Source organism: Corylus avellana, chromosome 7, assembly GCF_965113065.1.
Source record: "Corylus avellana chromosome 7, dhCorAvel1.hap1.2, whole genome shotgun sequence".
NCBI lineage: Eukaryota > Viridiplantae > Streptophyta > Magnoliopsida > Fagales > Betulaceae > Corylus > Corylus avellana.
Window position 1 is genome coordinate 2,373,625 of NC_142496.1, and position 16,244 is coordinate 2,389,868.

Sequence of the window (16,244 nt, forward strand, 5' to 3'; positions counted from 1 at the left end):
ATATAAAACATACACTGTTTTCTTATGACTCATTTCTCAAGATAAACTTGAGAAGTTAATCCCTTAACAGAGGGAGAGAATGTCTGAAAGTTTTGCGCGTGGCCGTCTTGTCGAGGAGCGGAAATCCTGGCGTAGGAATCACCCCCATGTGCGTACGCTCACTTTCAATTGCCTTTATTCTATATCCCCCCTTGACTTTCTTCCTTACTTTTTTTTTTTTTTCCCGATATCTACTCATTCGTTCAATTCGTTCATCCTTAGGGCTTTGTGGCGAAGCCGAAGACCGCTGCGGATGGGTCTGCGAATTTGATGATCTGGCAGTGTATTATCCCTGACAAGCCTGGGGTGAGTCCCTTTATTTATTTTTTTCTTGATGCTATTGTGCACTTTGCAAGTTTGACGAATCCCATTAATGCAAATTGTAGAGAAATGATTGTGAAATTTCCTTATTTTCTGGTATATATATATATATATATATATAAATCAGTGTATATACACTGTTTATCTTGAGAAATGAATGATAAGAAAACAGTGTATATCTATATACACTGTTTTATATATATATATAAAACAGTGTGTATATATATATTGCGGACGGCCACGCGCAAAACTTTCAGACATTCTCACCCAGAAAATAAAGAAATTTCACAATCCTTTCTCTACAATTTGCATTAATGGGATTCGTTAAACTTGTAAAGTTCCCAACTTGCACAATAGCATCAAGAAAAAAATAAATAAAGGGACTCACCCCAGGCTTGCCAGGAATAATACACTGCCAGATCATCAAATTCGCAGACCCATCTGCAGTGGTCTCCGGGTCCTTGCTGGATTAGACTCTAAGCCTTTTGGACGTGATTTCAGGTATGTCTGCGAGGCTGGGTTGGGTTATTTTCCTGATCCGGGTATGGATTCGAGTTTGATTCGGGTATGGATCCTATTTCGGATCCAGTTTCGGATCTTGATATGGATCTGGATTTCTATCTGGATTTCGATTAGGGTTCGGATCCGGGCTTGGGCTTCTCCTCAAAGTGTTCTTTTTTGGAGTCTGATTCGGTTTTGGCCCTGGAGGGGGTCTCCGGTGGTTTTTCAGTGGTGCCCAGTGAAGTTTTTGGCCCTACGAGAGGGAGCGTGGGTCCGCTGGTGTCCGAGGTTGAGTTGGAGGCTGCGCCGGTGTCTTCGAAGATCTCGCCTATTGTAGTTCCAGAGTCTCCTCCACTGGGGTCTCCGATAGGACCTTTGTGGTGTTCGGTGATGTTGTTGCCCCTGCGTTGGGGAACGTGGTTCCGTGGTCTGGCTGGGGGTGCTTTCGGTAAGTTCTCCTGTTACTTCGGTGGGGGGTTTTTGCTTCCTCGACGGAGGTCGTCGCCTCTATCTCTCCGGTGGAGGCTTCGGCCTCTCTGGCGATCGACTCTGTCTCTCTGGGCTCTGCTGGGGAGGCTCCGGCTCCGAAGGTTGATGTTGCCTTGCCTGTTCGGAACCCTTCTCAGGCCTATGGGTTGATCCGACGAGGCTTTTTTGGGCCTAGTTGTGTTACTCTTTCCCCGCCTGAGGTGAAGCCTCCACTTCTTTTAAGGATGATGGTTCCCAGAAGGCTGCAGAGGAGGGATGTGCTCCTAGTCGTTCCTCAGTTTCCAGGTCGCAACTTGGGTATTCCTGGAGAGTGAAGGATAAGTTAGCTAAGCAGGTGGCTAATAAGAATAAGGAGGGGATGGGGGCTATTCTAAGGAGGTGCTTGATGCGATGAATTTGGCTCCCTTGTCGAGCTTTTCTGTTGGTGGTGGTGATGAGAAAAATGTTTGGATCTTTTTTCTGCCATTGATAGGGTGCACAAGAAGGATGTTGCTGCTGTTCAAAAGGAGCTCAAAAAGGTTGCTGCTTCTCAAAGGGTTAAGGGGTTGAGGGAGCTCAAAAATTTGATATGCTCCGTGGTCATGTAATTGTAGGGTGATTGTTGGTCTTGGGGATCGGGTTTCTTTGGCAATTCTTTGGTTCTTAGGGTTTTTTTGGGTGTTCTTTTGTGGGTTTTCTTAGGTTTTTCTTTGTATACTCTTTGTGTACTTAGAGACGCTTTGAGCTCTTTTTGATATATACATTTTACCTTATCAAATTTTTTTTTGAATTACGTGTTTTGACATGATTGCAAGAGAGTTGGTTTGGTCATAAGGCCAAAAAAAAAAAAAAAAAAAAAAAATTTAAAACCTCTAATAATAGCAAATAAGTAATAAGGCCCAATTTAATAAGAACCAACATAAAGAACAAGAAGTCGAGAACCTTCATGCTAATGCTCCCAACTCTTCTTCTCCTTCAAAACCAGAAATCTCCAACTCCAAGAACTCTCTCGTCTTTGCCTCTCTAAGTCAAGTTTTATTACTATATTTTTATAATTTATTTTATTATAGTCAGAATATTTTTTTTATTTAAATTGTGTTTGTTGTTAATATTTTTAATTAAACATGTCTACTAGTAGAAAATATGCATCTGGATATGAAAAACTTAAAAAGAAAAGAAAAGTAGAGAAATTGATTGAATCTCAAAGAGGAGCTTTAAATAAATTTGTTATTAGCAATAAACAAAATATGGAGGGTAATTTAGGTGAAAAACTCATAAATGAATAAGAAATTCATGAAAAAGAATTAAAAGATAATGAAAATACTATTGATGTATCTAACTCTATTGTTACAAATATTTATAATCCTGGCTAATGGAAAAATATTGATGCAAAATTAAGAGATTTATTAGTAGAAAATGGTCCAATAAGATACAATAATATAGATTTTCCTAAAGATGAGAAGTCTAGGCATTTTTCTAGTACATATTATATTCGAAAGTTATCAAATGGGGAGCAACATAATAGAAGATGGTTAGTCTATTCAAAAGATTTTGATAGAGTATTTTGTTTTTGTTGCAAGTTATTTAATTCAAAACCTAATAGAACGCAATTAGATAATGAAGGAACTTAAAAATCTTAGTGTTAAACTTAAAAGTCATGAAACAACCAATGAACATATTACTAACATGAATGATTGGGTTGATTTAAAAATGAGATTATTAAAAAATAAAACAATTGATCAAAATGTCAAAAAACAAATTAACAGAGAGAAAGATCATTGGAAAAGAGTATTGCTTAGAATTATTGTAGTAGTAAAGAATCTTGGTAAGAATAATTTGGCATTTAGAAGACAAAATGAAAAGATTTACCAAGAAAATAATGGAAATTTTTTAAGTTTAATTGAAATGATTGCAGAATTTAACCCAGTAATGCAAGAACATATTTGACTTAATTTTTTTTTTTTTTTTTTGCAACTTAAAAAAAAAAAAAAAAAATTATGCCTAATTTCAAAGTTTCGCTTAAGGCCCCAAAATACATTGAGCCGGCCATGGGTTTGGTGAACTTGTCTTGTGGGAAAAAGAATAGTAAATGCACATAACAAGGAAATGGGAGTGATATGCTTTCTTTATGGTATCATAGAATCATAGCACGCCTACTAAATGTCAATTTTTTTTTTCCTCCTTTTCTATCCTCTGTTTCTTTGTGGTTTTTCTTCATGGTTTTTCTTCAAACACCTTACCTGCTATTTCTCATGATTCGTTCCTTGGATCATGTCCAGAGTCCCCTCTTGCTCATTGTCCAGTTGTGCCAACTGCACCAGTGCATCCAATGCACACCAGAGCTTGAAATAAGAACGTCAAACCAAAGCCAATGTTTGATGGCTTCATACAGTACCCTAAGCCAAAGGCTCTCACAGTCTCCACTTCAGGTCCCTCCTCCATTGAGCCCACCCCTTTTTTTCAGCTTCCAAGCATTCTAAATGGCAGTGGTGGAGCCAGGCATTTCATAATGTAGGGGCCACAAAAAAAAATTTTGCATCCTAAAAATTTTTTTTGTGTCCTAAAATTTTTTTTATGATGGGTAGTACCACTAACATGTATTATTCTCTTAATTTGATCAAAGCCTAAAGAGGCTAAACAATATCATAACACATTAACACAACAACACAGATAGCAATAATGCAATATAACACTTCAAATTCGAAAATTAGTTTCCAGCTTACTTTGCAGATATTCACACTCAGTTTCAAGCTTTCAGTTATCAGTTATGCTACAATTTTCGTCGTATTGTTTAATTGTTCTACATCAAATTGATGTCTATTTATAATGGGTACCACTAACATGTATTATTCAATTTATTCTCTTAATTTGATCAAAGCCTAAAGAGCCAAAGAGGCTAAACAATATCATAACACAGCAGTAATATAACACTTTCAGTTTCAGGAATCAGAATAAAAATAATTAAGCAGATTCTTGGGATACCTCAGTGTTTCCGGTAAAAATCCAAGCTCCCAATCCAAGCTGTAAATCTAACGACCTATTTTCTGCCCTGAAAAGACATGACACCCATTAAGCCTTAAGGGAAAAAAAAAAAAATCAAGGTTAAATGCATAAAATTAACCCTAAATGGAGCAGAAGATGCAAAACCGACCTAATATCACTTATCAGATCTCCGAAGCGTCTACTGTCTATGAGAGTGAGAGAGAACGATTGAGACTTGAGACTTGAGAGGGACTGAGGGAGAGAGAGGAGTTGATGAATTGCCAGACTGCCACTTCTGACTTCTCCTCTTTCCCTTTCTTTCACCGTGTGACATAGAAGCCATGAAAAAATTACCGAAGGAAAATCAGATCGGCCAATTTTAGAAATCAAACAAAACAACCACCAATTGTAGATAACTAAACAAATCCAAACCCAAATCAAAACAAAAACCAAAAGAAAATCCATTTAGGTAAATAAATCTAATAAAGAAGGAGGTACCTCATGATCAACAGCTCCGATCGACGATCGTTTGTGGTCCGATTGAGCAGAGAATTGGCAGGGATGTTAATGATACGTGATTCTTCATTGTGAACGGTGGAGATTAGATTCTGAGCCATTCTGTATCAGGGATGAGGAGAGGAAGAAAAGGAAGAAGAGAAACGAAGGAAAGATGAGAAGAGAAGAGAAGAAAAGAAAAGGGAGAAAGAAAAATGAGGGGACGGCAATGCTTTAAAATTGCTAGCCAACATTTTTGCAAATCTAAGCCGTCCATTACAACAAACGGCCTAAAATATGCCACGTGTAAATAAATTTGAAATTCAAAATTTAAACGCCTTGTTTCGTTTGATTCTTTCAAAACAAAAATCACTATCTCCCTCCCTCCCTAAAACCACTGTCCCCTCCCTCTCTCCCTCCCTCCCTCCCTCTCCAGAAAATCGTGGGGCTGATCGGGGTCTAGGGAGATAGAGAAGTGCTCGTCTACGGTGAAATCCAGGAGGTCCCTGAAGTCCCAGAGAGCCGAGCAGGGATCCTCTTCCGCCTCCGGCGTGTGCAACCCCTCCATGTCCTCCGAAGCCCTAGGTTTTGGCGATTGTGGCTGTCCACGTGGTCGGGCGATTGTGTCTGTGCACAGTGGCTTGGCCACTGTCGGTGTGCGGACGAAAGCGACTGCGGTGGCAGACCTTGGCCCAACTCTGGCCCTTGGGTATTTCTTCTCTCCCCTGCTCTCGCTCATTTTTTGTTGTAAATATCGCTTTCTGTTTTTCTTTAGCTTATCTTGTTAAATTTTGAAGGTTTTTGGGTGTTCCTTTAACCGAGTGGGTGAAGTTTGAAATTTTGTGCCTTTTTTTCTACTTAACCGAATGGGGGAAGGGAAGGGTCTTGCTAATGTTTGGATAGGTTTTCTTGGGTTGTTTCTGTAATGGGAATTTTTTTTTTGGATGCTCTTGTGTTGGCCGAACCTTTAACCGAATGGGTAAAGTTTGAAATTTTGAGGAGACCTATAGTCCTGTTGTTAAACCGGTTCCCATTCGATTGGTATTGTCCCTTGCCATTTTTTCAAACTGCCTCATTCGTCAATTTGATGTCAAGAATGCTTTTCTTCATGGAGTCATTGAAGAAAATGTTTTCATGACTCATCCCCGGGCTTTGCTCACCCATCTTTCCCTGATCCTGTATTTACAGCAGGCACTTTATGGCCTTAAACAAGTTCCTCGGGCTTGGTTTTCACGGCTGAGCACTCAACTTTTGGAATTGGGATTTCTCGGGCTCTGAATTAGACACCTCTCTGGTTGTGTACAACAATGGCTGGTCTCCTATGTACATTTTAATCTATGTTGATGATATATTTTTAACTGGCCCGATTCTTTGTCAATCTTAGCTTATTTGCAATCTATAGAAGGAATTTGCCTTGAAGGATCGAGGGACTCTTCATTATTTCCTTGGTGTCGAGGCGTTATTTGATCAGCAAGGCCTTTTTCTATCCCAACGTAGCTAAATCACCAAGGTGCTGCGTCAAAGTAACATGCTTGGTGCTAAGGGGGTTTCTTCTCTCATGTCATCATCAACGTCACTCTCTCAATTCATGAGTGATTATTTTTTTGATGAGACACTCTATAAGAGTGTCGTTGGATTTCTTCACTATGTTGCAATCACACTGCTTGACATTGCATTCGCTGTGGGACGAGTATGCCAATTTATGCATCGCCCAACAACACTTAATTGGAGTGCACGAAAATGCATTTTGCATTATTTAAAACAAGCTGTGAATCATTCATGGTTGCTTCGTGCAACCGTCGAAACTCCACATATCATCTTCAAGCCTTTTCTAATGCAAACTATGCTGGTTTCCTAGACGACCATTGCTCAACCAGCGGTTATTGTTTATTCTTTGGCATAATCTCATTTCATGGGGTTCTCGTAAACAAAAATCGTTTCCCACTTCAGCACTGAGGCTGGATGCATGGCCATTGAGGTTTCCCTTCCTCAATCACCGGTGCTCTAGTGTGACAACATATATAGGCGCAACCTACCTCACGGAAAATCCTCTATTCCATGCATGAACGAAGCACATTTCCATTGATTATCACTTCGTGCGAGATCAAGTCTCCTCTCGGGTGCTAACTATTCGATTTATTTCCTCAAAGGACCATCGCCAACAGCCACTTCTCTTAACCTCCCGTTTGATGTTGAGGGGCGTATTGTGACAATATCCAATACGATGGATAATGAACCACCTGATCCTAGTAAGGATCGCCACCGTACTAGCAGCAACAGCAAGAAGAAAAATGCAGATCAGAAGGCAGCATTTCAAACTCAAGATGAAGATAAACCAATTTCAAATGATGAAGATATGATTAGATAACAATTGTCTATTTGTAACAAATGTCAATATGATGTACACGTTCTATAAATACCAATACAGAGCTCCCATAACATTCTTGGGAATCAATTCAAATCATTCTTCAACTAAAACTCTTTAATTTGTTTGCACCGTATTTATTTAAAATAGGGTTCTACCTTTCATTTGCTTTTTTGGAAGGTGGAGTTCTACCAGCAAGCTCTAGCACTATTACTATCTGTAGAGTTTCCAAAGTAAGCTTGGGTTTGGTGGTTGGGAGTTTCAGTAAGTCAGGGTAAAACTGGGACTGGATATGTTTCACAAGCTGTAATGTATAGATGGAGATGTGTAAAATTGCAAGCTGGACATCATGATGTTCTCGACAATATAATGGAACTGTTTGAGATTATTTATTACATGACAGGAAGTTATATGAGGACTTTCTGCGAAGGTACTAGGGTTGAGATAAGGAACTAGAGGTGATGTAATTATGTGACAAACATTTCTATTGATACATTATTTTTACTTTGAATGTTGAGGTTGGTAATGGCAATTATCAGGTTTTTCTTTTGTCTGAGGCTATGTGATTTAATGATTTTCCATTTCTATGGATTTAAAGATTATTTCAAATGCTAAGTGAAAGCAAAGTAAAGGCTCTTCTAGCTTTTAAGAATCTAGAAGATTTAATTTGTTGGAAGTATAAGGCCGATATAACTTTATTGTGTAATTGCATTGGTTTGATGCCTCATTTTATTATAAATGCGTCTATCTTCCTGACATTGCAGACTGATTGGGAAGGGGGCTACTTTCCTCTTACCATCCAATTCAGTGAAGACTACCCTAGGAGGCCCCCAAAGTGCAAGTTTCCACGAGGTTTCTTCCACCCAAATGTCTACCCCTCTGGAAGTGCGTGTTTGTCAATCCTCAATGAGGAGAGTGTAAGTACTCAACATTGCCATTGCATGTATTTGCAGATTGTGCTTCTTATGCACACATTTGACTAGGAAAAATTGCAGTTAACTGATCTCTTGATATTGTTTTCAGGGGTGGGAACCAAGCATTACTGTAAAAAAAATTCTAGATTTCTGGACCAACCCAACCCTGCTGAACCAGCACAGCCCGATGGCGGCCAGCTCTTCATCCAGGTTTTTCCAATCCCACAAATCTCTAATTCTAGACTTCTTGTCCAAAATTTTGAGTCTTGCTAATGTGGAATTGTTGCTTCTGTGGTCCCGTTTTGCAGGAACGAACTGAGTACAGAAGAAGGGTGCGGCAGCAGGCCAAGCAGTTTCCCCTTCCAGTCTAGCTTTATGCTTGCTTTTGCTGCATATGGTTAAATTATTTAGCTGGTTCCAGATTTACATGCTTAAATCTCTTTCTATGATTGGACAACCTCATTAGAGGGACTCTCGCTGTCTTTTAAATATATAGCTATAGGTTAGTTCCTTAAATGCATATCTTATAGTGGAGTTGCTGTTATTGCATTCCATTTTGGCTGAAATGGATAAAAAACTTCAATAGTCAGTTTTGTCACTGGAAAGTAAATTGAAACACTTTGATTTCCCTGTTTTATTTTACTCAACATTCTGGTCTATTGCACTCTATTCTATCCATTTCTGCCTGTGTTTGCTCATTTTAGCTGATGTTTGTATTTCAGCTTTGGTATGCTTTTGTTAAATTATGTTTTGGAATTTTTTTAAACTTCAAAAGTCAGTTTTGTCACTTATCAGAAAACAGAAACGTCATTTTTGTCAGAAAGCAAGGTCTTAGTCTTTTTTTTTTTTTTTTTTCCTTCTGGGCTAGGCCTTAATAATTTGATTTGTGATTAAAAAATGCCAATTTAATGTAAAGCAAGCCATGGGATTATAATGGAGTTTCTTGGACTAGGTTTTCAAAAAAAAATCAAAGAAGATGGCGTGCAGCTAGGTGGGGGATTTGCTTGGGATTTTAATAAATCACCCTATGATAATTTAAACCCCTCCTCATTTATCTCATTAACTTGAACCAATATTAAACTACATGCTATTTTTAGACATTAAGGTTTTGACAAATAACTCTGACTTTTAAAAGAGAGACATGTTATACAACCATCCTTTTTCACAAATTTAATAGATTAACAATTAACTTTGTGGACCCTATATAAATTTAATGGTTGATTTATCCCTTCATTATATAGAGATAAATAAAAGATGATTGGAATAATGAATTTTATCATTTTTCAAGTAATTGATTGAGTTTTTGGTAACTTACATTTTTTTTTTTTTTTTTTTTTTATCACGGATCACCTTTGGAAGGATTTTAATCATGACTTGGAGTGAGTTGTTGGAAAATAGTGAAATTATAGAGAAGAAGCTAGAGAAGAATTCAAGTTTAAATAAGATCACTTCAATAGAGAGAACACACAAAATATATATATATATATATATATATATATAAATAAAAATTGGAAATTTATAATGAGAGGAGTTTGTAATTGAATAAAATATTTTGAAAACTTTCCATCTTCTTAGCATTTATTTATTTATTTTTCCATTTCATTTTGTATGTTACACACAATCTTTTTTTTTGTTTTTTTTGACATGCTCACACAAGAGGGGGAGGGGAGATTCGAACTAGTGACCTCCGCTTCATGATTAGACGTAATTCCTATATTTTGAAAGTTGGAGGATTCATTAATCGGGGGGCCTTTTCCAAATGATTTATCATATAGCTGAGGGCCTTAATTAAAGAATATGGATTAGATGGTTATTAGAGCTTTAATTTTTTATTTTTTTTATGGAAATGTTTTTTATTAATATTCATTAATTGGGGGCCTTAGGCGGCCGCCTAATCCGCCTTATGGTGGAGCCGGCCTTGGGTGGGTGCTATAAAAAAGCTATGTGTTGTAGTTTTTTAAACTATTCAGATTTAATTTCAATTTTTTTTATAAGAAATAAAGAGAGAAAGTAAAATTAAATTCATACCGTTGAAAATACAACAACACATGTGATGTAGTTTTGTTTTGTTTTTTGTTTTTTGTTTCTACAACAAGTAAGCCAAATCTCCCTATGTACTTTTTCCAATAGAAATTATGTCTCTTAAAAATATTTGGAAAAATAGGGGGAAAATATATATATATATATATATATATATATATATATAGAGAGAGAGAGAGAGAGAGAGAGAGAGAGTAATGATACACTCCACACCCATTTTATAACACTCTACATTGATGATGTGGTATGAGTTGAATGGAAGGAAAATATGGGAAAACTGATTAGTGTCAATATTTTTTTTCATATTTTTCCTATCTTATCTGACAAATTAATCATTAAATTTATAAACTTCTGTGGACTCCACATAAGTTAATGGTAGATCCCACAAATCTAATGATTCATCTATTAAATTTGTAGGAAAATATGAAAAAAATTATTAACTCTAATAATTTATCTTCAACTTATATCAAAGTGTGGATCACAAAATAGGTGTAAAAAATAGATTTATTGATTACCTACATGCATGAGAATATTGTTCTTCACATTTTTGCATGATCATGTCATGAAGAGCGCTGCCAACACATTTTTATTTTATGGCATGGGTGAGAATTGAGAAACGGTTATATATAGCAGTCTCATTTCTCTTAATTAATTCGCCTGTGACCATTTGTGCCCAATCCATGAGTTTGTACATGCCACATGCGTCAACGTTGACAATCCAGATGTCAAAGTGTCAAACTATCATTCGTAGATGTCCTCTTGAACATCTTCCGATCATGAATGAGAGCAGTCAGATCCGCCAGCTTGACTGCTTGTGTGCGTGATAGTTACTTCAATTTTTTACCCTCGCTGTAATAAATCAAAGATTGTCAATTGTCGAATGTGAAGCCCTTTTAGGCTAATGGTATTTCGGGCCCAAAGTTAGCCCCAAAAAGCTTAGTTCTAATGAGTCTTATAGATCGACCGAACCCGGCCAAGTCCATCTGGATGGGCGCACAAGCAATAGAAATATGTCGTGTGTATGGCATCCTGACCATTGTTACTTGGACTCTTAACAACTTCTATTCTCGGGTGCTAAGAGACATTGACATAATATAGTGGGGATACAAAATTAAATAAGTTATCCAATGGATCTTCCTTCTTAATCAATCAAGAGGAAGAAAGCATGCACTTCATAAAGAGATGGAAAGGGGCTCACTAATGAGCTATGTTTCATTCTAATCAAACACTTTTTCTCTGCGAATTCTTTAAGCTTATTATTTCCTCCAACCTATATTAGCTTAAGCATATGAATAACTTCGCCAAAATTGGGCAAAGTGCTTTGTGCTTGACTTTTTTTTTTTTTTTTTTTCACAAATTCTTTTTATTTAAGATTTGGTGTGAAACCAACTGATTCTTTAGATAAGTTACAACTACTGTGGACTATGAATGTATTGCTGTGAATTTGAATAATGTCATATACTCAGAGGGGAAAAGGGATAACTAGGTAAAATAATAATAATAATAATAGCTTTCAATTTGTAGACTAAAACATTAAAAATCCATAGATATTAATACTATGTTATTCCCATATCTTCTCCAACCTTCAATTTTTGAAAGTCTCATTAAAAAATTCTCCTCTTTTCCAATTTCAGGATTTTCCAACTCAAGGTTCAAGTCCTTAAAATCACTCCATAAAATATTCGTGATAAAAAGGTTAATAAATTTTAATTAACTCACTCAACCACTTGTATTAATTTTTTTTTGATTTGATTATTTCATGAATTATTGGATTTTCATATATGAGGAGTATAACTAATTATTCGCCTAGTATAAACGTTAGATCAATATAACTAATTGTTCTACTTCTCACATGTTCAAATGACACATGATAATTTTTTTATAGACTAGATTGAAAAAAATTCTTCAAACTCAATTTACAGGAAAATTATGTCCGATCTAGGGATAGCAATTGGTATTTCCGTGTCCATAAACTGCTCGGGAATATGGAAAATGAAGTGGACGAAAATTTTTTTATCTATTAAGGTATTTGTCTTTCTCTGACATAGGTATTTATTTGTGCTTTTGTAGTTTGTATTGCTGAAAGTTTATAATATCCGTGCAACAGGGGAATCTTGAAGACTATATATTATATTTCCGGAAAATAAGATTCCAAACTGATTCAGTCATCAAATACAAACTTCAAGCAGTGATATATGTGAAATAGATATTACTGAGGCTTCGTGTTTGTATGAGGAGATCACAGGTATGGTTCTCGGTGCTGTTTTTGGAATAAATGATGAACCTCAAATACCCCTTCCTATTCTTTGTGAGGTTGACATCATCAATGGATTGTCAAGGCATTCTGAAGTAAAAAAATTATATTTGTCAGACTCAGATCATTTATGGCTCCAGTACCACATTCCAAAACTTAATGAGCTAAATGGGGACAATGTGCGAGTTAAGTTCCAAATTTGGCAGTCTACAGGTTTGGCGTTCTTCAAAAGTTGCGGAGTTCATCTGATGCGCAGGTATAAAGAGAAAGCCATAGATCAGATGCTGAATCCTCAGGTTCAAGGTGTGCTCCTTGAGGATGGTGATGACCATGTGGATGTACCAGATGAAGCTATTGAAAATTCAGTACCTTTAATGGATGGTATTCAAGTTACCGAGAGACGCCATGAGGGCCACAAGCTCTGATGATCACTTGGAAAACAATTATTGCCCAAGTCAAAAGAGGCACTGTGGAGACTTTGGCATCGGATTGTCGGGGACAAACAATGTCCAAGAGCATCGGTCGAAGGAAAAAATCATGAGAAAAGACAAAGAACGGGTAAAGGCTCGTCCACTTCGCTCGAGCTGTCGTGGCTGTCGTGGGGTTAGTATTGGGGTTGGGATTGGTGTCAGGTTCAATATTATCCGACAAAGAAGGAGAACACAACGGAAAGGAATGAAGTCCATGTTATGCGTGCCTTGTATTTCACCAAGAAAGTCATGGTGGGCCCTAACTTTTGGTTTCATTCTCTTGGTTGGAGTAGGAATGCTTGTCCCACACGTATTGGGATTCCTCTTGGCTCTCGGAGATTTCTCCGATAGGTGCTGTATTGGCTCTTTGACACCCACCTAATGCCTTATAAAAGGACTTGGTTTTAGTCCTTTGCAAAGAGAGAAAAGGCAGCAAAGCCACATAGCCCTGTGTGCCGCATGAGCACTTTCGAGTGAGAGTGAGAATTGAGTGTATTGAGACTTTGGATTCTGAGTGTTTTTCTTCCTCTTGTACTCATCTTTTGATAGTAGATTTTTTCAGATCGTTTCTCCCAGTAAATATACACTTGTTAAGTTAAACCACTTAAATTTTTGTGTCATATGTAATTGCCGAATATTTGTTATTATACATTGTTCTTATTTTCGCATCTCACGGTGTTGGTAATAGGATTAATTTCCTAACCGTTCAAGATCGGAGGAATCCTCTAGTGGAGTTCATGGGAAATTGAAAAAAACAAAGGTAGGCTTTGTTGTTCTGTCCTGTGGTTCTTTGTTGAAATCCAATAATATGTTTGGCACGTGTCTTCGAAAGGGTGTTTGTTTCGTGGGTTTATGAAGTTATTGGGTTATTGTAATTTGTGTGGGCTAACTGTCTGAACGTTGGCCCAGTTCTTGGCTTCTATTTAACAGTCCAATTTTCGTTCATGATTTTGATCCTCTCGAAAAGGGTCTACAATTTTAAATAAATTGTGAATTTTCAAATTATAGAATTTGGACCATTTATAAGCAAACTTGTGAAAAATGCAAAAATAATAAGTCAAAAACTAAGAGATTGCAGGAAAAACTCTATAAAAAGGCCCAAAAAGCCTAAAGACCCCATTTTGCTCGCACCCAGCATCTTAGCGAGAAAGAGAGATCTAAAATGGGAGATCTTTTTTGAAGATTTGATTCACGAAGAGAAAAGTTCAACTCAATGGTAAAAACGCTAAACTCTAGCCTTTGTTTTCATGATAATTACCTATGTATTTATGTTTTGCTAAGGTTGGGTTTTATATTTATTTGAGTGTCTTTAGTAGATGTTGTAGGCCAAGTTAAAAGAGAGAGTACTTTTCCCAAGGAAAGCCCCAAAATTTGTGAACAATATAAGGTATAATTATAAGAGTTGGCTTAATTAATATATAGATTGACCTTGGTAGTGTGAATAAGGACCTTAGAACTACTTTGAAAACTCTTGGTTGAAATAAATGGGAAGGAGAAGTGAAAAGTTGACAATTCACTTCAAACTCATGAAATGGAGCACTTAAACAAAAAATATTTCATTGCAGCTCGGAAGGTGTTAAAGAGTCGAAGCCATGAGTCGATACAGCAAACAGAAGGGAAAGGAGACAGACAAAAGAGTAATTTTTGACTTTCAAAATGTTTGGTTAACTTTTTTTCTTACAAAATAGTTATCTTTTGACTACTTTTGTTTTTTTTTTTCCTTCCAAATTTATAAGAATACTTTTGTCTTATTGAAATTTGTTTAAAAGGTCATTTGTATATTTTTGTTGGCCTTGAGGAGAACATTGACATTTTTTTTGATAGTTTAAAATGACGTCGACACAATTGGTGGTTGGGAGGATGACATTGAGAATGAAGTGGTAGTTTTAGGGCAATATATATATGTTTACTCTAATTACAATTTGACTATTCATTTTAGAATTATAATGCAGATCGTGTGGTTTACTCTAATTACAATTTGACTTTGCTCATAAATGGGAGTCCCTCTCTCTTGTCTTTCTATATAAGTGGGGCTTTGTCCCACATTGCTATTCTCTAACAGAATGAAATGTTTTTTGTATTACTCTTCACCATGTCATCAACCCACCCCCCCCCCCCCCCCCCCCCCCACCCACCAAGCAATGGCCTTTTAAATTGTTGTGGCTTTGTCTCACTAGACAACAAGGTTGTTAGCTACTTTGACCATGAATCATGCGAAGAGAGGAGCTGATATGGAGGCTTGATGGTTTCCGTCTACCATATGGTAATTTTGATATCCCAATGATTTATTTGGTACAAGTGTAAATCCTATGCTTCAAATCACTCATTTTCACCTACCAAGTGAATATTCATTAACCCAATTTGAAGTAATTTGTCATTTATTACCAGACTTCAAAAGTTGAATATTCATGTAATGGTGCCCAATAATGAGCGTTGTAACAAAAAATATATTAATGATGAGTGTGAACATGTAGATTAGGGATTTCTTTAATTCATATATATATATATATATATATATATAAGACCAAGGAGAACAAAGCCCAGCTCTGTCCTCCTCTTCAACAAACCAAGTACAACCTCTTTATCAAAAAGCCCAAAACCCTTACGATCTTAGTGAAATTGAAGTTTAAAAAGCCCAAATACAATAAGTATTGTTCATCACTGTTTTGGTGGTCATTACTGTTTGTCGACCATTACTGTTCATGATGGTCAGCATTGTTCATGTCGGCCAGCACTGTACAACACTATTCATCACTGTTAATCCCAACAAGTCACTGTTCATCTACAGTGCTCAACTTTTTATTTTTCTTTTTATAGCATCCTCCGCTCATGTATTAGCAATTCGGTTCTTCAGGATTTCAGAACACTTTTTTCTTTTCTCTCTCTCTGATCATCAGTGAAATCTCACAATATGTATATGAGAGTTTCATCCATGTATTACAGAATGTTTCATTTAATGAAAGCCTCTTCAAGCTAATTTTACAACATTATATTTTCGTAAGTACTTATTTTCATATATCCTATTTTTATTATGTATATTTTTGAATTTATGGTTCCAATTGAAATATCTTCAACATTTCATATTCAAATTTATATATATATATATATATATATATATATATATATATATATTATCACATGGTGATTAATATGTTATCGTATCATTTAAATTTTTTAAATAATGTGACTATATATAATACAACAAAATAAAAGTTGGATCATGAAATAAATTATTTTCATTTCATTTGAATATCTAGTAGAGTTTTAATTGTTATTTGGTTAGAAATGAGGTTTAATATTTGATGAGAGCAGCTTCTATGAGTTTGTGATACAAACTCATCATTTTATATCATCCAATGAGAGATTGACACCTTAAATTAGTACAACTTAAGAAA

The 16,244-nt window shown here is 36.3% G+C and overlaps 1 long non-coding RNA gene and 1 pseudogene across 3 annotated transcripts in view; one reads left to right on the forward strand and one right to left on the reverse strand.

Annotated features, from left to right (window-relative positions):
- Positions 1-8,783, forward strand: part of LOC132185503 (SUMO-conjugating enzyme SCE1-like) — an 11,735-nt pseudogene extending 2,952 nt beyond the window's left edge. Inside the window, exons 3-5 of the transcript XR_015912821.1 lie at positions 7,936-8,088; positions 8,195-8,295; positions 8,394-8,783. The product of XR_015912821.1 is annotated as an SUMO-conjugating enzyme SCE1-like (transcript). The remainder of the gene's footprint in view (positions 1-7,935; positions 8,089-8,194; positions 8,296-8,393) is intronic.
- Positions 610-4,993, reverse strand: LOC132184890 (uncharacterized). Of its 2 annotated transcripts, XR_015912822.1 has the most exons (4): positions 4,810-4,993; positions 4,481-4,628; positions 4,312-4,378; positions 613-1,653 (listed from the first exon to the last, which is right to left on the reverse strand). It is a non-coding gene; the product is annotated as an uncharacterized LOC132184890 (long non-coding RNA). The 2 variants fall into 2 exon arrangements; XR_009440592.2 differs by lacking the exon at positions 4,810-4,993 and having other exon boundaries at positions 610-1,653; positions 4,481-4,798.
- Positions 8,784-16,244: the final 7,461 nt, after the last annotated feature.